This window comes from Saimiri boliviensis, chromosome 5 (assembly GCF_048565385.1).
Source record: "Saimiri boliviensis isolate mSaiBol1 chromosome 5, mSaiBol1.pri, whole genome shotgun sequence".
Classification (NCBI taxonomy): domain Eukaryota; kingdom Metazoa; phylum Chordata; class Mammalia; order Primates; family Cebidae; genus Saimiri; species Saimiri boliviensis.
In genome coordinates, this window is record NC_133453.1 from 21,517,573 (window position 1) to 21,542,878 (window position 25,306).

Below are 25,306 nucleotides of genomic sequence, written 5' to 3' on the forward strand. Positions count from 1 at the left end.
GTTACCTCTACCTGGTCTCTCTCTTGACCTATGGGGATTATGGAGATTACAATTTAAGGTGAAATTTGGGTGGGGACACAAAGCCTAACCACATCCCTCTTCTTGCTTCAAAATTGCCTGTTCTTTCTGCTACATTTGCTGCCTACCAAGAAGTGTATAAAAAGGCAGGCTTCAGTGAGCACAGTGGATTTCTAGACATCGGAGGCATTCGAACCAGAGTGACTCCATCTTCAACAGTGGCTGGGTGAAATGAGGCTGAGACCTGCTGGGCTGCATTCCTGAGGGGTTAGACATTCTTAGTCACAGAATGAGATAGGATGTTGGCAGGACCATTATCACAAAAACCCTACTGATAAAACAGGATGCAGTAAAGAAGCCAGACAAAACCTGCCAAAATCGAGATGATGACAAAAGTGACCTCTGGTCATCTTCACTGCTCATTATATGCTAATTATAATACATTAGCATGCTAAAAGACACTCCCATCAGCACCATGACAATTTATAAATGCCATGGCAAACTCTGGGAGTTACCCTATATGGTCTAAAAGGAAAGGAATCCTCAGTTCTAGGAAATCCTCCCCCCGACCCTCGACCCTCGCCTTTTTCAGAAAACCCATGAATAATCCACCCCTTGTTTATCATATGATCAAGAAGTAACCATAAACATAGCCAGCCAGCAGCCCTTGCATTCACTTTTTCTGTGGAATAGCCATTCTTTTATTTGACTTTCTTAAAAACATGTTTTCACTTTACTCTGTGGATTCGCCTCAAATTCTTTCTTCTGTGAGATCCAAGATCCTTCTCTTGGGCTCTGATTGAGACCCCTTTCTGGTAACATACACATTTAAAAGAAAAAACACACAGGCAAACATAATAGAATTTTTCCAAAGGCTAATGGGTAGCCAGGGGTCATGAGAGAAAAAGAACAGGAATTAGGGAAGAAAGAAGGAAAGGACTGGATTCAGAAGACAGGAAGGTGGGCACTAACCTCGTATCTTTTCAAAGCAAGCCTAAGAGGTGCCAGCTGCATTTGGTGCCTTAAAATTCTGAAGGAGTCTGCCTGGCCCAAGAATGGAACCAGGAAAGGTGCCTGGTATGTAAAGGGAGCTAAATCAATAGCAGTGGAAGGAAGGAAGGAAGGAAGGAAGGAAGGAAGGAAGGAAGGAAGGAAGGAAGGAAGGAAGGGAGGGAGGGAGGGAGGGAGGGAGGGAGGGAAGGGAAGGAAAAAGGCAGATTTATGCCTGATCTAATGGCAAAGGACAGCAGCGGAAGCAGCACTCCAGGGACTGAGCAGAAACAAAGACTCTAAGAGCAAGCAAGCTGAGTCTCTCCAGAGCTACACAAAGCCACATTCTTTGCCTAATTATTTAAGCCTGAGTGTGTTCGCCTGGAAGTTTCCTGCTGTTCAGAGGAAGCAGTTTTGTTTCTTTTGTTGATGTCTTGGTTGAGGGAGGAGCTCCAGGTGATTCTAGAAGACAGACAGGGCAGGACAACAGGGAGCAGGGAACGTGGCATGCCAGACACCAGACGCCACAATTCCACACACCACAGGTGGTTCCACTTCAGCCCAGGAGTGATCAGATCAGCCTGGGATTTGCTACTTTTCCCATTTCTCCTGCTATGTTCTTTACTTTAATGAGAGAGACAAAGAAAGAGAGAGAAGAAGAGAGATATAAGGGAGAGAGATGGAGAATATGTGTCTGTAACAGTAAGAAAGTAGCCATGTATCCATCCAACTGGAAGGCAGGTAAAGAAAGGGGGAAGCCCAGGCGTGGTGGCTCACATCTGTAATCCCAGCACTTTGGGAGGCCAAGGTGGGCGAATTGTCTGAGGTCGGGAATTCGAGACCAGTCTGGCCTGCATGGTGAAACTGTCTCTACTAAAAATACAAAAAAAAATTAGCCAGGTGTGGTGGCATGTACCTGTAATCCCAGCTACTCGGAAGGCTGAGGCAGAGGAATTGCTTGAACCAGGGAGGTTGCAGTGAGCCACAATCACACCACTGCACTCCAGCCTGGGTGACAGAGTGCGACTCTGAGAAAGAAAGAAAGGAAGGAAGGAAAGGAAGGGAGGGAGGGAGGGAAGGAAGGGAGGAAGAAAGGAGGGAGGGAGGAAAGAAGGAGAAAAAGAGAAAAGGAGGGAGGGAAGGAAGGAAGAAAGAAAAGTGGTCATTGAGAAATTTTCAGCAAAGACTGGCCTCATGGAAACCCTGGCATGTCCCCGGAGGGGCTGCTGACTGCACCCTGTGCCAAGCCCTGCCTTGGCTGCTGCTCACCATCTCAGTCCAGCAGATCAGGAGAGGCTGACAAGCACTCAGGGGCAGATCTGGCACCTGCTGCTCCCTCATCTAGTTGTGTTGTAGGACTTTCTCCTTAGTTCAGCTGAAAACAGGGTCTTTGTCACATGGCCAAGGCAGATTAGGCTCACAGACACTTTGAAAGGTGAGAAAAATTGAATTTACTGGCCAAAAAGGAAAAAAAGAAAATAGGGAGTCAGCAAAGCTGAAGTCCTAGTAGCTGGCTTCTCGCCTCACAGATTAAATCCCCGGGGTACCAACCCGGAACAGGAGAAACCAGCCTCCTCCCCACTGCAGATGGTGTGAGCGTCCACGGCCCCACCCTCCTCCAGCACAGGCGGGTAGGAGACGCTACCGGGAGCCCTCACTACCTGGCTGTCTCAGTTGTACCGACATTATCTGCTTGTAGAAAACTGTGGTTTAGTCTACCCAGGATGCTTTACCCACTGTCTTCTCCTGACCCCTTGGGGAACTTACCCTTACTCTGTGTCCCCTCCAGGCTGTCAAACACATTGGTGACGCTGCAGGTAGAAATTTGTGATTCAGAGGCCCCCACCTGTCTGTGGTGAATTGATCAGAATCAGCCAACCCAGGCTACACCTGCTGAAGCTTGTGATTCAGAGGCCCCCACCTGTCTGTGGTGAATTGATCGGAATCAGCCAACCCAGGCCAATAGTGGTCCTGCAAAGGCCCCATACATGGATAAGAGGCCAAAGAGAAAGGAGAGCGTAAGGGGCTGCCAGAGGAGACCTGGGCTGTCTCCCTGCCTCCCTTTCCAGCAATCTGCTAAAGTACGATGGATTGCCAAGAAGTTCCAGGCATGCAGAGACATGCCTCACCTGAGGATATTAAAAAGGCATACTGGCAACTGGTACTGAAGTGGCACCCAGATTTTTTTTTAATCCTGAGAATAAAGAAGCAGAGAGAAAATTCAAACAAGTAGCTGAGCCATATGAGGTGCTACCAGATGCCTTTTTTAGAAAAAAGAGACATCCGCAGCCAAAAAAAAAAAGTAGGCCAGGCACGGTGGCTCATGCCTGTAATCCCAGTACTTTGGGAGGCCAAGGCGGGTGGATCCCAAGGTCAGGAGTTCAAGACCAGCCTGACCAACATGATGGAACCCCGTTTCTACTAAAAATGCAAAAGTTAGCCGGTCCTGGTGGTGGCGCCTGTAGTCCTAGCTACTTGAGAGGCTGAACCATTTGAACCTGGGAAGTGGAGATTGCAGTGAGCCAAGATCGTGCCACTGCACTCCAGCCTGGACAACAGACCGAGACTCCGTCTCAAAAAAAAAAGAGACATCCACAGGAAAAAAAAAAATGACAAATACAGCCAAGAAGTATTAAATGATGGAGGTAGGAGATGGAAGTCATTTTGACAGTCCCTTTGAATTTAGCTTCACGTTCCCTAACACAGATGATGTATTCAGGGAACTGTTTGGTGGAAGGGACCCATTTTCATTCAACTCCTTTGAAGACTCACTTGAGGACTTTTTTGGGAATTGGGGAGATCCCCAAGGAAGCAGAAGCCGAGGGATGTGGTCATTTTTCTCTACCTTAAACTGGATTTTCCATCTTTTGGAAGTGGATTTTCTTCTTTTGATACAGAACGTATTTCAGTCAGGTCACGGGGGACTCACTTCGTTCTCTTCCTGACCTTTGGTGGTAGTGAGATGGGCACCTTCAATTTGATATCAACTTCTACTAAAATGGTTAACAGCAGACAAACCACAACAAAGAGAACTGTCAAGAAAGCGAAGAAGCTGAAGATGACAGCCAGTTATATAAAGTTCTTAACAATACACGGGGGCCGGGCGCGGTGGCTCAAGCCTGTAATCCCAGCACTGTGGGAGGCCGAGGCGGGTGGATCACGAGGTCGAGAGATCGAGACCATCCTGGTCAACATGGTGAAACCCCGTCTCTACTAAAAATACAAAAAATTAGCTGGGCGTGGTGGCACGTGCCTGTAATCCCAGCTACTCGGGAGGCTGAGGCAGGAGAATTGCCTGAGCCCAGGAGGCGGAGGTTGCGGTGAGCCAAGATCGCGCCATTGCACTCCAGCCTGGGTAACAAGAGCGAAACTCCGTCTCAAAAAAAAAAAAAAAAAAAAAAAACAATACACGGTGAGGGGCAGGCAGCAGCTGCACTTGGATAACAAGCAATTCAATGGATGCATTTAACAGAAATGTTCAACTACAACAAGCACCGTTTGAAGACTAACAGGAACAATTTTTTGACGATTTTGAACACACTTGCCTTTCAGTATAGTTGCACCTGAAGTATTTAAAACGAGCATCTCAGAGACCCTATTTGTCAAAGACTTTTGAGTTTATTTGGGGACTGTATTGGTCCATTTTCACGCTGCTGACAAAGACATACTGGCGGCTGGGCAATTCACAAAAGAAAGAGGTTTAATTGGACTAACAGTTCCACGTGGCTGGGGAAGCCTCACAACCATGGTGGAAGGCAAGGAGGAGAAACTCACATCTCACATGGATGGCAGCAGGCAAAGAGAGGGAGTTTGTGCATGGAGACTCCCATTTTTAAAACCATCAGATCTCATGAGACCCATTCACTGTCACAAGAACAGCATGGGAAAGACCCGCCCCCATAATTCAGTCATCTCCCACCGGGTCCCTCCCACAACATGTGGGAATTATGGGAGCTACAGGATGAGATTTGGGTGGGGACACAGAGCCAAACCATAACAGGGACCATTTTTTTGTCTTTAAAATTGTTGCAAATCTCTGTCTGCACTTGGCTTTTTTATTAAACTTACTTCAAGGTGAGCCTTGACTCTTCAGTGGTAGGACAAGATCATACACTAACACCAGTGTGGACCTGCTTTCCCACTGTGTCTGAAATGTGAGTCAAGTTGTGTCAGCCTGCCTGACATTAACATTGCCAGGATGAATCTTTCACAGAAATCATTTTGATTTTATCCAGTTTTTAGTAGTGAAAGATATTCATGCTTTAATGGTAATACATTTCTGGTTTAATATAAATTAAGGATGTTTTTCTCTTGTGCATGAGTGCGGGGGGCTTAGTTTTGACAACTGTTTACATATGTCATGTTAAGCTTAGGTTTAAAAAAGTAAAGCCAGTCAACAGGGACTTTGTTATTTGCTTCAAAAGAAGAAAATAAACGTGAATGTGTTTGGTGCATCAAAAACAAACCAAAAAAGAGTCCAACCTTCTCGTTCCACACATGTTTCTAAGCTGGAAGGATGTGAGTCTGACTCCACTACTGGTCGCCTTATCTGTTGCTCAAAGGCAACTCTTCAAGGACAAAGGCAGAAGAAGAGCCAAAAAGGCAACAAACTTCCAATGATAAAATGTATGTTCTTGGCCAGGCGCAGTGGCTCAAGTCTGTAATCCCAGCACTTTGGTAGGCCGAGGAAGGAGGATCACAACATCGAGAGATCGAGACCATCCTGGCCAACGTGGTGAAACCCCGTCTCTACCAAAAAAAAAAAAAAAAAAAAAAAAAAAAATTAGCTGGGCGTGGTGGCGGACACCTGTAATCCCAGCAACTTGGGAGACTGAGGCAGAGCATTGCTTAAACGCAGGAGGTGGAGGTTGCAGTGAGCTGAGCTCACACCACTGCACTCCAGCCTGGCACCAGAGCATGACTCTGTCTCAGAAAAAAAACAAAATGTATGTTCTTGGATTCAAACCTGTCTGAAGTAAGTCCATCCGTGAGCTTCCCAATCAATCACATGAGTATTTGTTGTTCACTCTGGCTTGGGATTCATTTCTGCAACCTGCTCACCTCTCTTCCCCTGCGGTTCTTGCTTCCCACATCAGCCTCTGCCCACGCCATGGCTTACTCTCCTCCCATCTCTACATGTTTAACCCTAAAGTCTTTTAAGTCTCAACTCAAATGCCATGACCTCCCCCATGAAGTCTTTCCTTACCCCTCATGTGCCAGCTCACCTCTCCCACCCAGACAGTCTCCTGACACTTTATCTGTACTTTTCTGTGCCTATATCAGGATGACATTGAGCCTCGGGGCACAGAAAACTACAGCAGCTTAGATAAATAGGGGTTTATTTTCCTCACATAAGAGGTCCTCTCATGGAAAGCAGCTGCCAGCTTTGCTTTGGAGGCCTGACAACATCGGGGACAGCCTCTCCAGTGGCCTTTGTCTTAGACTTGTCACCTCTGCTGGACAGTCCCTAGATGGACTTGGAAGATCCAGTTCCTACCCCCTTCCTTCCTGCGTGTAGTTCCCAGAATAACTTTAGAATGTCCTGGAATGCAACATCCTGAGATAGGACTGCCTAAAAGAGCGTGGCCCTTTTCCTGTTCTTCCTGGGGAATGTAAGATGTTGAGTTAGAGGGAACTGTTCGGGACAGCCCACGCTTTGTTCTTCTCTGCCCTGGAAGCCGGATGTTCTTCCAAGCTTGGCTCAGTGAGTCGTGGAGCCCCTGAGGCTTTTAACTGGAAGTGAGCTATGTTTTAGGGACCCTCAGCTGCCGTGTAAGTGGGGCACAAGCAGTGGAAACTCCATCTATCCTGGGCAGCTTTCTTGAACACATTCACACTCCTTAGGGGACTGGTTCACAATGAATCCCAGTCTTCTTTGTCCCTTGCTGACTTTTGGTGAGCAATAAATCCATTTCATGTAACTTGTTTCACGTGAGTATCTCACAGGACTCAGGCAATTGGTAAAACTACAGCCCGCAATGCAGTGGGCAGAATAGTTCAGACTCTTAGTCATGGTGGTTGGCATAGTGATGGTCTTTGCTGTTCTCCAAGCACTGGGGGTCCTCTCTTGTGATTGGTTATTGGTGAACCTGTTTCTCAGCCTCATGGTTGCAAGATGGCTGCCACACATCCAGGCATCATACTTGCTTTCCAGGCAAGAATAAAGGAGAAGTAGGAGGACCTGTTGCTTACTCTTCTTTTATCAGGAGAACAAAAGTTTTTCTGGAAGCCACTAGCAGACTTCCACTTAAAATTCATGACCCCAAACCACATCATCACTGACTAGCTAAAATGGAGGGAAAGAAATGAGGATTTAAGTCCCCTAGAGTAGACAAGGAAAACAGGAAGGAGATTGAGAATGGCTATCAGGTTAGCCTAAGAATAGTGACTGCCCCGCTTGCTCAAGGCCCTGGTCATAGTAGCACCTTTTATTACAGTTTTTTGCATGCTAAGATCTAAGGCTCCCTCTGGGAAGGGGCTGAGTTCTCAATCACTGCAGCCTTCACAGAGCCTAGCACATGAGACTTTGATAAATCTATACCTGGTGACTGTGGCGCTGCTACTTGCTCAGGCTCGTGGGGCCTCCTGGCAGGCTGAGCAGATTGTGGCTGCAGAGGAGTAATTAAATGTGCATCCTTCTTTGATCTCTAAGCTCTCTCGTTTGAAATTCATCTGAATGGAGTGGAAAGATACTGGGGATGTGGACTCCCCTGCCTTGTCTAATCATTCCAGAAAGGGTTAAACCATTTCTATTTCAGGTCTCTTGTGATCAAGGAAGGTCTGCTGGCAGGAATGCCTCTTTGGTGCCTTAAAGGCAAGCAATTGTGGGAATTAAGAATTAGCTCTCACCCTGACTATTCTCTCGATGTAGTTAGAATAAAAGCAGCAGTGACATTGCCAACGACCCAGATGTTGGAGAAACCTTGGGTTAAGCCACAGAGGTCCTTGCCTCCAAATCCTGTAATATTGCATTAACACAGGCTCAACCTGCAGAATTGCATTTAAACCCAGCACTTGAATGCTCACCCTACTCCAGCCCCTTCCCACACCTAATCTCATTTTGTCCTCAGAGTGCTGAAAATGATGGTAATGTAGTTGCCCTGGAAAGTGACTGTGTGAGCACATTTTACATTAGAAAGGCTCTTAATAAAGTAAAAGTGCTTTAAATGCAGAAGTCCCTCCCTTTACATCCCTCCTGCCTGGATAATGAATGATTTGTCATAGTTTCAAACTTCCGTGGCCTGCTGGGTACAGGAGCTGGGGACAGCCAAGCAGCCCTCTCCTGGGCACAGGTGCTCGTGTGTGCTGGGATGCTGGACCCAGACCTACATGAAGCACAGGGAATGAGTCAAGACGGGGACAGCTTTATGGCCAGAGGTTCTCCTCCACCTTCACTCATCGGTGTCAACAAAATAATAATAATGGCAGTTACCATGTGCTGAGGATTTATGACATGTTAAGAGCACTGCACACATTGTCTCATTCAATTTCCTCAACCTCCCTAGGGGCTGGGCACTATCATTGTCCTCATTTTACAGATGAGGAAATTGAGGCTCAAAGAGGGCGAGTCACTTCCAGGATCATACAGATAGTGGGTGGGAGAGCAGGGACTCTCCATGCTGCCTGGGCTACCTCTGCATTGGAGTAAGGCAGTGGTTCTCAGTCAGGGGTGATGGGACAGAACCACCTGCCAGTTTTAGGGACCCCACTCAGACCAATTAAATCTTAATCCCTGGGTACAGAGCCAGTGCATCGGGGACTTTAAGCTCTCGGCTGCGTTCTGACACTATGGTCTGAATCCTTGTGTCCTCCAAAATTCCTATGCTGAAACCTAACCCCCAGTGCGATGGTTTTACAACGCGGGGCCTTTGGGAGGGGATTAGATCATGAGGGCAGAGCCTTCCTGAATGGAATTAGTGCCCTCATGAAAGAGGCTCCAGAGGGCTCCTCCACCCCTTGTACCAACTGAAGACACAGAGGGAAGGCTGTGTCTCACTTGCCACCTGGGCTGGAGTGCAATGGTACAATATAGAATAAAAGACAGCAAGACCAACTTCAATTTTTTCACTGTTTTTCAATTGATTGCAATCCATGTACCCGTTTGCCTGCATTAACCGCTCAATTAAAATTTAGCATTTTAAATTAAAATTTAGCATTTCTCTCAATTATGAATGTAGGCACTCACAAGGAGATATTAACAGGACTTGAGACTTTGTCACCAACAGAACCACAGATATTTCTTATCACACTACACTTGTTGCAGTGTCTAAAATAGAGAGTTTATAGTTTATACTCGTAACTACTTCCATATTAGGGTGATCATAAAACCATTGCTAGGTTTTATTATGTAATGGGTTAACACAAAAGATAAACTGTTACTACATTCACAGATTTGATTTTATTTTGTTTTTTAGTGTTTGGATAGACACATTACAATATGATCAGCTTCCTTTATAATCTTATGTCTTATAAAAGAGGTCCCTAACCTCCAACAGACAGACGCACACAGAAAATGGCGCGTACCTGCTACTCACTCTCTTAGGTTAAAGTGCTATATAAATGCTGGAAATATTATAATCTTTGTACCATTTCACTTTACATGTTTGTGTCTTATTTCCCCCAAATAAATTACCAGCTCTTGACAGCACAGACTGAGTCATACAGTCAGTTCTTCCTTTCCTCCACAGGCCCTTAAAAAGCATAGTCAGTCACTCAACCACTGCTTACTGATTTGCTGGATGGTAGAAATCCCTCAAGCTTCCGTAGTTAAACCCAGTATCACAATCAGTGATCAGGAAACAACAATATGGCAGAAGGCAGAAAGGTATTGAGATCAAACCTTCCGGATGGTTGGAAACCCCTGTGGATAGGGTGCTGGAACTTGCTTCTTAGAGACTAAATATATCTGTAGAGAAAAAGGTCCATCAGAATTTTCCATCAACGCTGGTAGGGTAGGGCGGAGTGCCCAAATGCCATGGGAAGTGAAGCAGACTCCAAACTGGGAAGACACTCCTGAACAAGAGGGCATCATTTTTATATGCATTGGAAGCCTGAGGAAATAACATCAGATGTCCCAGAATCCCAGTTCCCTGCCAAGAACCCCACTCTACCCAGAACATCACACAACTCTTGACTCTCTGTCACTAGAAAGCTGAAGGGGGTTCGGGGACCCTCGGTTGTAGCTGACATCAAGCAACTCTGGCTGTTTCTGTCATCTTTGTTGTATGCCCAGGACTTTGTGACAGAAAGCAACCACCATTTTATTTTGCTCCCAATTCCTACGGGATTTAGGTACAGTGGGGATGGTTCTTCTCTTCTCCACAGTACCTGGGGCTTCCAAGGTGGCTTCTGCACTTACAGGTCTGGTGCCTGGACTGTGACTGGCCAAAACACTGATATATGGCCTCTCCATGGGGGCCGGACTTTTCACAACATGGCAGCTGAGTTAGAGAAAAGGCTTGCTAAGAAGGGGGTCTCTGGAAAGCAAACAGTTTCAGAGCACCAAGTGGAAGCCGCGTGGTCTTTCAGTCCTAGCCCTTCCACCATACTCTATTGGCCAAAGCAGAATTAAGAGGAAAGATCAGCCGGATGCAGTGGCTCATGCCTGTAATCCCAGGTGGATCACGAGGTCAGGAGGTCGAGATCATCCTGGCCAACTGGTGAAACCCCATCTCTACTAAACATACAAAAATTAGCCGGGAATGGTGGCGTGTGCCTGTAGTCCCAGCTACTCAGGAGGCTGAGGCAGGAGAATCGCTTGAACCTGGGAGGCGGAGGTTGCAGTGAGCCAAGATCGGGCCACTGCACACCAGCCTGGCAACAGAAAAAAAAAAAAAAAAAAAAAAAAAAAAAAAAAAAAAAAAAGAAGAAAAAAAGAGGAAAGGTCATAGACTTCATCCCGGATAGGAAGAGTGCCAAAGAATTTAGGAGATATGTTTTACAACCACCACACTGGCCAAGTGAATTCCTTGCTTCCAAGCCTAGAGATAATATCTAGAGTCCCCAGGGGGCTAGACATGGGTTGGTCTCTAACTTAGGTGGGAGAAGAGCGGGTGCTGGCCACTCCAACAAATTCCTCAAGGTTGCTTCTCAAGAGTGTATTCGCCTTCCCCAAGAGAGATGCCCAGAGGAGGCTCAGCCCGCAGGCAGCCCTTCACAAATGAAAAGAACCCTCTTGTCACTATTACCCCCCACCCACCTTAATTACTATTCCTCCTGAACATCTTTTCACCTCCAAATTACCCTCCAGCAAAAAACCTGCTCCCACAAAGCACGCTGTGCATGCTGGTGCGCCTCATTGTTCCTCTATTAAGACACATCATTCACAAACACTACGTTCCTTAAAAGATATCCTCAGCTGTCACTTACGTAACAGAACTTGGCAAAAACAGATGGAGCACGCCAGCGGTGCCTTTGCCTGGGGCAGTATATGCTAATATCTTGGCACAGGCACCTTGAGCGGCTTTTTTTTCCCCCAGCAAATTTCCATCAGCTGGAAAGTTTGAAGGGGCGAGCAAGATCATGGAAAAGTCAGTAGAGGAAGCTTTTCCTTTTTTCCTCTGGAAAATAAAGCCACCTTCTCATTAGTAAAATAGTGGCAAAAATCTGTAGAGCTGCTCCCCAAAACTCAGCAGAAAGGACGAAGCTTGATGCTATCTAAAGAACAGTAGGACACACAAAAAGAAGGGTCACATGACCCAGGATGTAGGCGAAAAGGGTGTTTCAGAGAAGGAATGGCAGGCACAAAGATGGGGAGAAAGGAATGTGTCTGGCTCATTCCCAGAGAATTGAAATCGCTGGTCTACCTGGAGTGGAGAGTTTGGGCTTGGGAGTTGTAGGGGCCATTTATTATTTTGCCTTCCCACAACAACATCACTGCTTCATTTGGGAAACAGCTCTACTTCCATTTGGTTCTCTATAGCCCTGGCTGGGCTAATCCTAGAGATTGGCTTCTTTCTTTTCCTTTTTTTTTTTTTTTTTTTTAGCACTTGTTTTTTACTGCATTTTAGGTTTTGGGGTACATGTGAAGAATATGCAAGATTGTTGCATAGGTACACACATGGCAGTGTGATTTGCTGCCTTCCTCCCCACCACCTATCTCTGGTATTTCTCCCCATGCTTTCTCTCCCCAACTCCCCACCCCCACTGTCCCTCCCCTATTTCCCCCCAACAGACCCCAGTGTGTGATGCTCCCCTCCCTGTGTCCATGTGTTCTCATTGTTCAACACCCACCTATGAGTGAGAACATGCAGTGTTTGATTTTCTGTCCTTGTGTCAGTTTGCTGAGAACGATGGTTTCCAGGTTCATCCATGTCCCTACAAAGGACACAAACTCATCGGTTTTTTTTGTTTGTTTGTTTGTTTGTTTGTTTTTTGAGACGGAGTTTCGCTCTTGTTACCCAGGCTGGAGTGCAATGGCGCGATCTCGGCTCACCGCAACCTCCGCCTCCTGGGTTCAGGCGATTCTCCTGCCTCAGCCTCCTGAGTAGCTGGGATTACAGGCACGTGCCACCATGCCCAGCTAATTTTTTTGCATTTTTAGTAGAGACGGGGTTTCACCATGTTGACCAGGATGGTCTTGATCTCTTGACCTCATGATCCACCCGCCTCGGCCTCCCAAAGTGCTGGGATTACAGGCTTGAGCCACCGCGCCTGGCCAAACTCATCATTTTTTATGGCTGCATAGTATTCTCTTTGATGTAAGTAATTGGTCCAGGGATAGGCAAATGGCCAGGCCAATTAGAGCCCATTCCAGCCCAACTGCAGTGAGTTGGAAGAGCCCTTTCCTCTCTGCTCTCAAGAGGAGAGGCAAGAGAATGCACAGGACTAAGAGCCCAAGCTCTTCAATCAGAGTTGACTCCAGCTCTTTACCAGCTTTGTGAATTTGGGAAAGTTCCTCACGGAGGCTCTATGTATTTATCTGTAAAACGGGGATAACGAGACCCACCTCATAGGTTCATCCTGTGGATTAAATGAGATAAGCAATTCAGGTGCTTAGAATTAAGATCGCAGCCCCAGAGCTGCCCACGCCATGGTACCGACTTTAGGGGACTGGCTGACCTGAGACAGTTAAGTCCATCCTCAGAGGAAGCAGGGATGAGAGTAAATTGAGCAACAACCCAGCCTTCCTGAAACTTGGCAATAGGAGTCAATGAATTTGCCTTTTCCAGATGTAAGCTGGCTTGAGATTGATTTCTGTTCATGGCCCCTAAAAAGGGCTTGAGTTGTATTTTCCAGTGCAAAAATATACTTAGAAATACATCCGTAATGTATTTCTCTATTTACAAAATCCATGCGCTGAAATAATGCTAGAGTTTTGAAACCTTGTTTTGTTTTGTTTTGTTTTTCCTTCCCCTAAAATCAACTTGCTAAACTCTCAAGACCACAAGCCAAGCTGGAGGAAGCACCAGGAAGGAGGAGGAACGATGGGATGGGGATTCGAGTTGTGGATGTGGGGGAGAGGATTAAACAGCCCACCAGCCTTGTGGGCCCCCAATCCAAAGGATCCCCTGAGCTCGTGACCTCTACTTCTCCCCAGAACCAATGAGAGCCCATGTCAGAACTCAGGCTCAGTATCCCAAATCATAAACAAAATCAGAGAAGCAGAATCCTCAGAAGAAACCAAATGGAAAACCCAAGAAGACAAGAGAAGAATGCTGATGCACTGAAACTCATCATTGCTGTAGGAGAATAAAAGTCAGAAACATAACAGAAAAGATGATATTATAATTATTTGCAACTGGTTTTGACTCTACTCCTGGAGAACCAAAGAGAACTGAGTTAAAACAAAAACAAAACTGTTAAAATCATTAGGAGAATTCATTAAGACGGCTAGCTATAAAAATGTATATATAAAAATCAGTAGCTTGCTATATACACACAACTGATTTGAAAATATAATGAAAGAAAAAAAAATCCCATTTAAAAAGCAGCAATCTGCTGGGCCCTATGGGCCATGCCTATAATCCCAGCACTTTGGGAGGCCAAGGTGGGCAGATCACCTGAGGTCAGGAGTTCAAGGCCAGCCTGACCAACATGGTGAAACCCTGTCTCTACTAAAAACACAAAAATTAGCTGGGTGTAGTGGTGAGCACATGTAATCCCAGCTACTCAGGAGGCTGAGGCATGAGAATCACTTGAACACAGGAGGCAGAAGTTGCAGTGAACCAAGATCACACCACTGCACTCCAGACTGGGCAATGGAGCAAGACTCCATCTCAAAAAAAAAAAAAAAGTGGCAATCCAAAAAAGTGAAAATAAACAAACCAAAATGCTACAGATACACCTAATAAGAAATGTACAGAATCTATATGCAGAAAAAAAATATTTTTTTTTCGAGGCAGGGTCTTACTTTGTCACCCAGGCTGGAGTGCAGAGGCACGATCTCAGCTCATTGCAGCTTTGACTTCCTGGAATCAAGTGATCCTCCTATCTCAGCCTCCTGCATAGCTTGGACTATATCATATGTGCATGCCACCATGCCCAGGTAATTTTTGTATTTTTTTTGTAGAGACAGGGTTTTGCCATGTTGCCCAAGCTGGTCTAGAACCCCTGGGCAATTTGCCCACCTCAGCCTCCCAAAGTGCTGGGATTACAGGCATGCACCACCACACCCAGAAGAAAAAATTTTTAAATTCTAATGAGGCCTTATATAAATTTTTAAAGACAAGCAGATAAGAAGGCAGAGTGGGAGAATAGACATATGGTACTGGAGAATAGAGATCAGAGGAACCAGATAAAAGAGAAGCATGGGAGAGAGTCAGAAACCAAACCTGTCATTTTTCTTGGACCAGCGAGAGAAAGGCTGCAGGCGTTTTCCGGGGGGCCCATGGTCTGGGCACTAGTTAGGAGGAACTGACCTGCATGACCACCACAAATCTCTGAGGCACTCCTCCTCCCCTGGAGTCATGTTGCACCCCAAGATTTAGGGGCAGACTGGACACGGAGCAAGCCAGCCAAGCTGGCTACTGGGCAGGAGAGGCATTGCTGTTGGCAGAAGCAGAACCCCATTCCAGCTGATGAAAATCAGAACCCCTATCTCAGATTCCAATTCACAGAGCATTTGCACTTTCATGAGCCTATACCTTGCTCCTGACTTCCCTGAGAGAGAAGAAACCTGGGGCAAGTATCCCTGTGCCTAGCTTCCTGAAGTTCAACTTGGATATTGTATTAGTCCGTTCCCACACTGCTATAAAAATCTACCTGGGACTGGGTCATTTGTAAAGAAAAGAGATTTAATTGACTCACAGTTCCTCAAGGCTAGAGAGGCCTTAGAAAACTTACAATCATGGAGGAAGGCAAAGAGGAAGCAGGTGCCTTTTCACAAGGCGGCGGGAGAGAGAGAGAGCAAGGGGGAAGTGCCACACTTTTAAACCATCAGATCTCGTGAGAACTCACTCACTGTCAGAACAGCATGGGAAATCTGCCACCATGATCCAATCACCTCCCCATCAGGTCCCTCCCCTGACATCTGGGGATTATAATTTGAGATGAGACTTGGGTGGGGACACAGCAAAACCACATCAGACGCCCAGGTCGCATGTGGTTCATTAGGTAGCAGACCCTTTCAAAGGAATAATTGCATGACTTTCAACTATACACATACTGCTTGAATATCAAATTGGTTTTTTAAAAATTGTGTTTCAGTAGCTTTAGGGGTACAACTGGCCTTGGATTATGTGGATGAATCATACTCAGGTTGTTTTAAATGAGAACAGGACAAGATTAGAATCTTGCAGTCCACAGCAGTTCTTTCTGCACATCACTCAGTAGATACCTTGATATATACATATCTGCTTGTTTGATACGAAACATATGAGGGGAAGATAGGAGAGGAATTTCTCAACCTGATTCAGTTGCCTGAAAATCCTTGCCTTAGCTCATTCCTTTGAGCTGAAGGTATTGAAGCCCTCCTTTAAAATGCAAATATCATCTAGGAAGAGTGACACATAAATCATTGTCTTTCATTAGTCACACAGACCAGAGCAGTTTATCAATCACTAATTTTTCTTCATGCTACTCAGAGAATGCTAACGTGGAACGTGTCTAGACTCACTGAGTGGGGTGGGGTTGCTGCTGGCAAGACATCTGTGTTCTGGCCTCTGTGTTTTCACTTTCGAAACAGGAATGGATTTGATGATCTTTGAAATCCTGAGACCTAATGCCCCCTGTTATAGTCCGAATGGATCCTTGCAAAATTCTTATGTTGAAATTTAATTGACAGTGTGATGTGTAAAGAGATGGGGCCTGTTTAGGGGGTGGTTAAGTCATGAAGGCAGAGCTCCTATGGATGGGATTAGTGGCCTTATAAAAGAGGTATGGGAAGGCCAGGTGCCGTGGCTCACACCTGTAATCCCAGCACTTTGGGAGGCTGAGGCGGGCAGATCACAAGATTAGGAGTTCAAGACCAGTCTGGCCAATATGGTGAAACCCCGTATCTACTAAAAATACAAAAAAAATTAAACAGGTATGGTGGCATACGCCTGTAATCCCAGCTACTAAGGAGGCTGAGGCAGAATTGCTTGAACCCAGTGGGCAGAGGTTGCAGTGAGCTGAGATCACTCCACCGCACTCCCACCTGGGCAACAGAGATATGAAAGAGAGAGAGAGAGAGAGAGAGAGAGAGAGAGAGAGAGAGAGAGAGGAAGAATCTGTTTACCCCTTCCATTAATCTTAGATTTCTCAGCCTCCAGAACTGTGAGCAATAAATTTCTGTTGTTTATAAATTACTCATCCCAAAGTATCTTGTCATAGCAGCCCAAGTGGACGAAGAGACCCCACATCCATCAGAGGGTAAACTCTACCTTGTACACGTGTCTTGTGGATGCTGGCACAATAGAGTTCCACTTGGTCCCATCTCTGTTTGGCATTTGAATTCAAATCTCTTTGTTCTGTTAGGCAACTGTTTTGGGGCTTTTTACTCTTTGACAGGTGGATCTTTTTGAAGTTCTCATTTAAAATAATTTGATATTCAGGCTGTATGTGTGTGGTTGAAAGTCATAAAATTATTCATCTGAAAGACCTCTCCTTTTCTCTCAGATACAAATTGAAGTGTGCAGCAGTTCCCCCGAGCAAAGCTCACTGCCTAGAAAGCTCTTTTTCAGCAGCTCTCTGCCACCATCACTAAATTGAGTTATTCCAACAGCCTTTGATGCTCTGGGTTTTTTTCCTAAGTGTGCATATGAAAGCTGAACAGCAACATAATTTAATTCTTCAACATTTACTTTTTAATCACCAGGGTGATTCTTGTGGGGTAAAGAGAGTTGACCCCATTTTCTCAAGCTGAAATTGATTTAGGTCAAATAATTCTTGGAATTTGAATTAGATATTTTTCTCCTTATCCGCCTGAACTTCAAGCTTCATTTTCCAGCAGTTGGGAACATCTGTGCTACCTATGAATTACAGACGATTTAAGAAAACTAAATGTGGGCAAATAAGATATTCACAACTCACTGAATTCTATCGGCAGAATTCTTCATAATGAGCTGAATTGGTGTCGAGGTACAATTGTGTTAGGTGTCTGAGTCCCTTTTATGAAAGAAAAATGAGACAATTACCAAGGACTAAGAATGTAATCAAAATAATACAACCACTTTACTGTTAAATAAGAAATCTTTTCATAAACACTAAGGCATATTATTCCAGAATAAAAGTATTTACCATGAGAGGATTCTATTGAAAGCTGTATCATGGAAAGTTAAGAGGCTTCTTCCCCTTAACTCAAATGTGCACTCACAGCATTATTGTCTGATTACGTATTCAATGAGCAAGAAATAAATATATCTATCTAGAATAAAGCGCCCCGTTTACGTGAAGGTATTTCTTCATACAGGGACTGAATTTGGATACATAAATATTTCCATATGATTTGTCAATTACCTTTAGTACTAAAAATACTTATATCCTCCCAATGGAAAAAGATTATCTGAAAAGCCAACTGATTAAAGAAAAAAAACGGGATAGATTACCTTGAAAATCAAAGAGGTAAGGCAAGGCATCTTGGGTGAGCCCACAATAACTTCACTCCTCAGCTGCTGCAGACTCATACTTTCACGTATTTGGCCATCTGGGCACTCAGTGAATTAAAGTCCACAGCTATCGAGCTCTCCTCTCATCCTCCCAGTTTAGGATTTTTTTAGGAAGCCAGGGAAAACCAATTTCACTTGCTATATAAGTCCAAAATATGGGATAACCATAAAAATAAATATAATGAAAAACTCACAAATTAATCCCTGCTCTCTGTTAAAAGGAGATTAGCAAGTGCTAAGAGAGGTTGTTGAAAACGTTAGCACCAAGCTGAGACCTTCTCTTTATTAAATCAGAATTAAAAGTGAATTCATCATCATTAACAAGAAACACTTACACAGAACTCTGTGCCAAGCACAGCTCTCATGACAACCCCAAAAGGCAGGTATCAATCTTATCACCTTGATGTGGAAACTGAGGCACAGAGAGATTAAGTAACTTGCCCATAGTCTCTTACATACTAGATGGTAAGGCCAGGATTCAAACCCAGCCAGTCTGGCACCAAACATTGGCTGGGCACGGTGGCTCATGCCTGTAATAAATACCAACTACTTGGGAGGCTGAGGCAGGTGGATCACTTGAGCCCAGGAGTTTGAGACCAGCCTGGCCAACATGATGAAACCCATCTGTACTAAAAATACAAAAATTAGTCAGGCTTGGTGGCAGGTGCCTGGAATCCCAGTTACTTCAGGAGGCTAAGGCAGGAGAACTGCTTGAACCCAGGAGGCAGAGGTTGCAACGAGCTGACATTGAGTCACTGCACGCCAGCCTGGGCAACAGAGCAAGACCCCGCCTGAAAAAGGAAGGAATCCCTTTCTCATGATGTTGCTTAACGTTGTGCATCCATCACCTACAACCCCACCCTCGCTCTTCAGCGGCCACTGATCAAGAGCAGCCTGACGCAGAAGGGAGATGTGCCAGGCCAGGCTCACACACTCAGAGTCAGGACCAGTATTCACTGCACCGTGGCCTGGATTAGAACAAATCCTGCTCTCAAGGTCTGTCTGCCTTATTAACTTGTTACCTTCAGCAAGTATTTCTTTTACAACTCACTTATCATCTCAGTTTCTAGGTGAACTCTGCCTGTTGCTCTGCTGCTTCTGCTTCTTCTTGTTCAAATAATGTGGTTTTTCTTTTCTTTTCTTTTTTTTAAGTCATCCAGGCTGGAGTGCAGAGGCGTGATCACAGCTCACTGCAGCCTTGACCTCCTAAGCTCAGGTCATCCTCCCACCTCAGCCTCAGCCTCCCAAGTAGCTGAGACTACAGACACACACCACCATGCCCAGCTAATTAAAAAAAAAATTGTAGTGATAAAGTCTCACTCTGTTGCCCAAGCTGGTCTTGAACTCCTGGACTCAAGCAATTCTCTTGCCTCAGACTCCTAAAGTGCTGGGATTATGGGTGTGTGCCACCACACCTGGCCAACATGGTACTTCTTAAAAGACTGGACACACTTCAAGAAACTTGAACATTTAACACTTAATTTTCAGCCTCTCCATCTTCAGCCTTCAAACTAGTCACATGATTCCTGGGGCGGAGGGAACAAGGGAGACATCTCACCCCTGCCCCTGCGATTTCTTCAGGGAAAAGGAAGACACAGCCTCTCCAAGCTTGAGATCTGATTAAAGAAGCAGCAGTTCCAACCATTTTTAGAATTATTGACTGAAGAGGAGACTTCGGTAATTGCTCAAGCCAGGGTTGGTGACTTAATATACTCGTGTTTGGATTCGTTAATAGTTCAGTTCCAAGAGGTTACGATTGTAAATCCCAGAACTGCTGGCTTAGCTTCAATGTGCAGCTCAGGACGGTCTGTGAAGTTGTCATTTACAGTCAATCTCCTCTGAGGCAGAGGGAGAATAAAAAGGAAAGAGGGAATATTTGAATATCAAGTGAGTGCTTTTAATGCCTATGTTAGCCCCTGGAGAATCCTGGTGAAGTTGGCAGTGTAAGTTGACGACCACACAGTGAAGCCGACAGCAGCCAGGCTGGGACCATACATCGTCACCCGCTTTGAAGTGGCACATTCATTCATTAAAACCTAGGGGGTCATGCCGGGTGAGAAGGCTAATACCTGTAATCCCAGCACTTTGGGAGGCTGAGGCAGGTGGATCACAAGGTCAGGAGATCCAGACCATCCTAGCCAACATGGTGAAACTCCATCTCTACTAAAAATACAAAAATTAGCTGGGCATGGTGGTGAGTTCCTGTAGTCCCAGCTACTCAGGAGGCTGAGGCAGGAGAATCACTTGAACTCGGGAAGTAGAGGTTGCGGAGATCGCCCCACTGTGCTCCAGCCCGGCGTTGGAGCGAGACTCCATCTCAAAAAAAAAAAAAAAAAAAAAAAGCTAGGAAGTCATGGTGATAGAAAACACATGGGCTTGAGTCCCCTCTCCCCACCCGTGACTCCCCCACTTCACCCTCATCCCCTCACCCTCAAGTTTCTCCTCCACCACCTGATTTGTCTCTCTGCCCCTCCTGGCTGAAGCTATCCTATGAGACTTCCCAATTAATGTTTCTAAAGCCACCCTGATTGTGCTGCCTCTTAAAGACAGGCTAAAACCCATTTCTGGCATGCTGGCCCTGCCAGCCTAAATGGCGATCTGGGAAAAGACCTGTTTACAGAAGCTCATATTTAGTTTTGCACTAATAAATTACTTACATTAAAAAAAAAAAATCCAGGGCTTTGCTGAGGCAGAAGCCAGGTCACTCCCTGATTGGACCTTATTTACGAAATGCATGCAGAACAGACTAAAAGAAGTACAAAGCCAGCAAAGGGATCATTCACCGAAGCCGATGACAGCCTGTCCCCTGGAGTGCAGCCAGGAAAACGCCAGCTCCTCTTTCGGCAGGCAGTTCACACGTCTCAATTTACAGCAGTGGGGGTCCTAACTGGACTCAAACACTCCAGAGCCCTCCACCCACCACCTTGCGCTTTAATAAACCAGTACTTTCCTAAATGAGGCAGATGGAGTTTTCTTGCCCTTTCCAAGCTGCAGTGATAAAAGGGCCACCCCAAGGCTTCGGTGGGGAGGCAAAAAGAGATTCCGGGAGCATATTAATGTGGTGTGTGGTTTTTTGTTTTTTTTGTTTTTGTTTTTGTTTTTTTTACACAGAGTCTTGATCTGTCACCCAGGCTGGCGTGAACTTGGCTCACTGCAACCTCCACTCCCCATGTTCAAGCGATTCTTGTGCCTCAGGCTCCCAAGTAGCTGGGATTACAGACATGCACCACCACACCCGCTAACTTTTGTATTTTTAGTAGAGGCAGGGTTTTGCCATGTGGGCCAGGCTGGTCTTGAACTCCTGACCTCAAGTGATCCTCTCACCTTGACCTCCCAAAGTGCTGGGATTACAGGCGTGAGCCACTGCACCCAGCCTAATGCACTCGACTTTTGCTTTGAGTGGGGCTCATGGTTAACAAGGAAAAGATGCTTGCCCTATAGACTTTCCCTGCTTGGGTGACTAGAAAAGCCAGGCCCAGGCCCAGAGGCAGGTTAGGTTTTCTGAGAAGCTAATGAAGCCCCCTCCTGAAACCTGGGTAGGGTGCAGCATGACTCACCTGGTCAATGGTTTTGTAAAATTTGCAGCAGTAAGACATTTTTGTTTGCTTTTTCTTAAAGAAGACCTTTAAGCCGGGCGCAGTGGCTCAAGCCTGTAATCCCAGCACTTTGGGAGGCTGAGGCGGGTGGATCACGAGGTCAAGAGATCGAGACCATCCTGGTCAACATGGTGAAACCCCGTCTCTACTAAAAATACTAAAAATTAGCTGAGCATGGTGGTGTGTGCCTGTAATCCCAGCTACTCAGGAGGCTGAGGCAGGAGAATTGCCTGAACCCAGGAGGCGGAGGTTGTGGTGAGCCGAGATCGCGCCATTGCACTCCAGCCTGGGCAACAAGAGCGAAACTCCGTCTCAAAAAAAAAAAAAAAAAAGAAGACCTTTAAGTATGAACTTCAGGCTCCACAAAATTTGAGTCTACCCTTGTCAGACCTGGGACTATGCCCATAGCTCCCTCCTCCTTTTGCATAACATGAAGTTTTCCTGCTGATACGGTTAGCCTGTGTCCCCACAAAAATCTCAACTTGAATTATGTCTCCCAGAACTCCCATGTGTTGTGGGAGGGACCCAGGGGGAGGTAATTGAATCATGGGGGCCAGTCTTTCCCATGCTATTCTTATGATAGGGAATAAGTCTCTTGAGATCTGATGGGTTTATCTAGGGTTTCTGCTTTTGCTTCCTCCTCATTCTCTCTTGCCACCACCATATTAAAAGTGCCTTTCACCTCCCATTATGATTCTGAGGCCTCCCTAGCCAAGTGCAACTGTAAGGCCAATTAAACCTCTTTTTCTTCCTGTCTCAGATATGTCTTTGTCAGCAGCATAAAAACAGACTAACACACCTGCCAACACTAACTGGCTGACACACTAACCACAGAAACCATGAAGTAAAGGAAAGAGCGATCTGACCCATGGAGAGGACAGAGCCAGAGGAGAGAAAGAAAGAGCCAGGAAGGAAGAAGCACGAGGGCCTCCCCCAGGCCAGGTGAGGAGCAAGGCAGAGAACTGCTTCCCAAGGTCTTTTAGACTCAGGATAGTCGAGGCAGCCTGGTGTAGGGCAATCAGACTGCCTGGGTTCAATATGGGCTCTACCACTTACTGGCTGGGTGATCTTAAGCCAGTTACTTAGCCTCTCTGTGCCACAGTCCTGTCCTTGGTCAAGTAATAAAGAGTAGGTGTCTCTCATTGGATTGAGAGGATCAAATGAGCATTGTGCACGTAAAATGCTTAAACCAGTGTGCGGCACACAGAGAGCACTAGCAGGTGACAGTACCTCCCTGCTTTGTCAAACATGAAATGCACAGCTAAGGTATTGTTTACAGCAAGGGTCGCCAACTCCCAGAGCAAGGACTAGTACCGGTCCTCCCTCTGCAACCTGTTAGGAAGGTGAGCGGCAGGCAGGAGCATTACCGCCTGAGCTCTGCCTCCTGTCAGATCAGATCTCCTAGGAGCGAAAACCCTATGGTGAACTGTGCATGTGAGAGATTTAGGTTGCATGCTCCTTATCAGAATCTAATGAATGCCTGATGATCTGAGGTGGAAAAGTTTCATCCAGAAACCATTCCCCCAGCCGTGGAAAAATTGTCTTCCGCGAAACTGGTCGCTGGTGCCGAAAAGGTTGGGGACCGCTGCTTTACACAATGCCAAGCCCACTGTATATTTTGTCACTCCAGTAGCTTGCAGGTGATAACACTATCTTTCTTAAAAGCATTCAGAGACCAAGTCCCCTCGCCTACTGTGTATTTCCTATACCAGCAGTAGAGACCTGTCCCAGGCAGGAACCACTCCACCTTCCAGCGTACTCCCCAATTCCTCTCACACAAACAGCCCTTTCTGGTTGAGCGCCTCTTTCTCTCCCCAGGTCAAGCCATGCTCCTTCCAGCCTCAGCCTTTGCTTTCTCCCACCAGAAATGCCTTTCACCCTTTTTTCTAAATCCAGATCTCTGAATTCCTGTGACACTCAGGTATTTCTTTCTTCATTCTTGTAGTTAATGATTGCCCTCTGGCTCAACAAAGAAAGCATGGCTTTGTGTTCATGCTAATGATCATCTGCACTTCAAAGAATGAGAACATGAAGGAGAACAGGCATGGGGGACAGTGGCAGGGAGTGGGTTTATACTTGTCCCTTCATTTATTCATTTATTCATTCATTCACTCATTCAAACAATAGTTATGGGGTGCTCACCATGTGCTTAGATTCTATAGAGAGATACAGGGCTCTAGAACAGGGTGCATCGGAATTACCTGAAAGGCTTGGGAAAACATAGATTCTCAGGGCTAGAATTGCCTTATGAATTTGCATTTCTAACAAGATCCCAGATGATGTAATGCTGCCCATTCAAGACTACAGTTCAAGTAGCACTGCCACAAAGGGCAGCCCCCACTTGGTGACTGATCTGTGATGATTCTGATTCACCAATCATCTCTGAGCAGCATTCCCTTACCCATGCATGCGTTCCTGCCTGCATCAGGGTCTCCCCACACATCAGGGTCTCTATTTCCTCTAGAATACTCTTCAATACTTGTATTTTCTTTACAAAGCTTGCTTGACTTCATCTGAGCCTCCCTACCCAGCCACACACACACACACACACACACACACACACATACACTTCTCTACTTCTCCTTATTTGTTTCTTTCAGAGGATTTTCCAAAATTTGCATTAGGTAAAACCTGTTTACTTGTTTCTCCCACTAGAATAGGCACTCCTAAAGGTGGGAACAATTTCTTTTGTTTTTCTGTGTATCCCCAGTTTCTAGCAAAAAGCTTGGAAGACAGCAGGTGCCCAACAAATGTGTTGATCCATTAACTAACTCTTCAAACAATGTTTGGTGAGTGCCCATTCTGTGCAAGGTATTGTTCTAGGTGCTGGGGATACAACAGTGGACAAAACTGACCCAAAAAAACCCTCAATTCATGGAGCACACATTTTCACGGAGCAGGGTGAGTCTGATAGTAACCAGGGAGTGTGTTAAATGATTATATTGTATAAGACACTGTAATGTGTTAAGTGCTATAGAAAAAAGTGAGCAGAGCAAGGGAGCAGGAATGCTTGCAGTGGGGAGCTGGGCTTAAATTGAGTGGTCAGTGTGGGTCTCCGGGAAATGGTGACATTTGAACAAAGATCTGGGAGTTGAGCGAGTTTGCCAAGCGGCTATCTTTGGAAAGAGCTCTCCAGGTAGTTTAAAGTCTTTAAAGCATCACTGCGCGATGGAACTTTCTGGGATGATGTTTCCTACCTGTGCTGTGCAACACAATAGCTACCGGTCACCTGTGGGAATTGAACTTTTGAAACGTGACCAGTGCAACTGAGGGAATCAACTTTCTTTTTTCTTTCTTTCTTTCTTTCTTTCTCTCTCTCTCTCTTTCTTCCTTCCTTTCCTTCCTTCCTTCTTTCTTTCTCTTTCTTTCTTTCTTTCAAGAAAGGGTTTTTGCTCTGTCACCCAGGCTAGAATGCAGTGGCACGATCATAGGTCACTGCAGCCTCAAATTCCTGGGCTCAGGTGATCCTCCCACCTCAGCCTCCCCTCCCACCTTTATGAAGGAAAGAGGTTTAATTGACTCACAATTGCTAGGACCACAGGCACACACCACCACACTCAGCTAATTTTAAAAGTTTTTGTAGAGACAGAGTCTTGTTGATATGGTCTGGCTCTGTGTCCTCACCCAAATCTCATCTCCAATTGTAATCCCCATGTGTCGAGAGAGGGACCTGGT

At 45.7% G+C, this 25,306-nt stretch overlaps 1 pseudogene; it reads left to right on the forward strand.

Annotated features, from left to right (window-relative positions):
- Positions 1–25,306, forward strand: part of LOC101053082 (dnaJ homolog subfamily B member 6-like) — a 56,521-nt pseudogene that overhangs the window by 20,043 nt on the left and 11,172 nt on the right.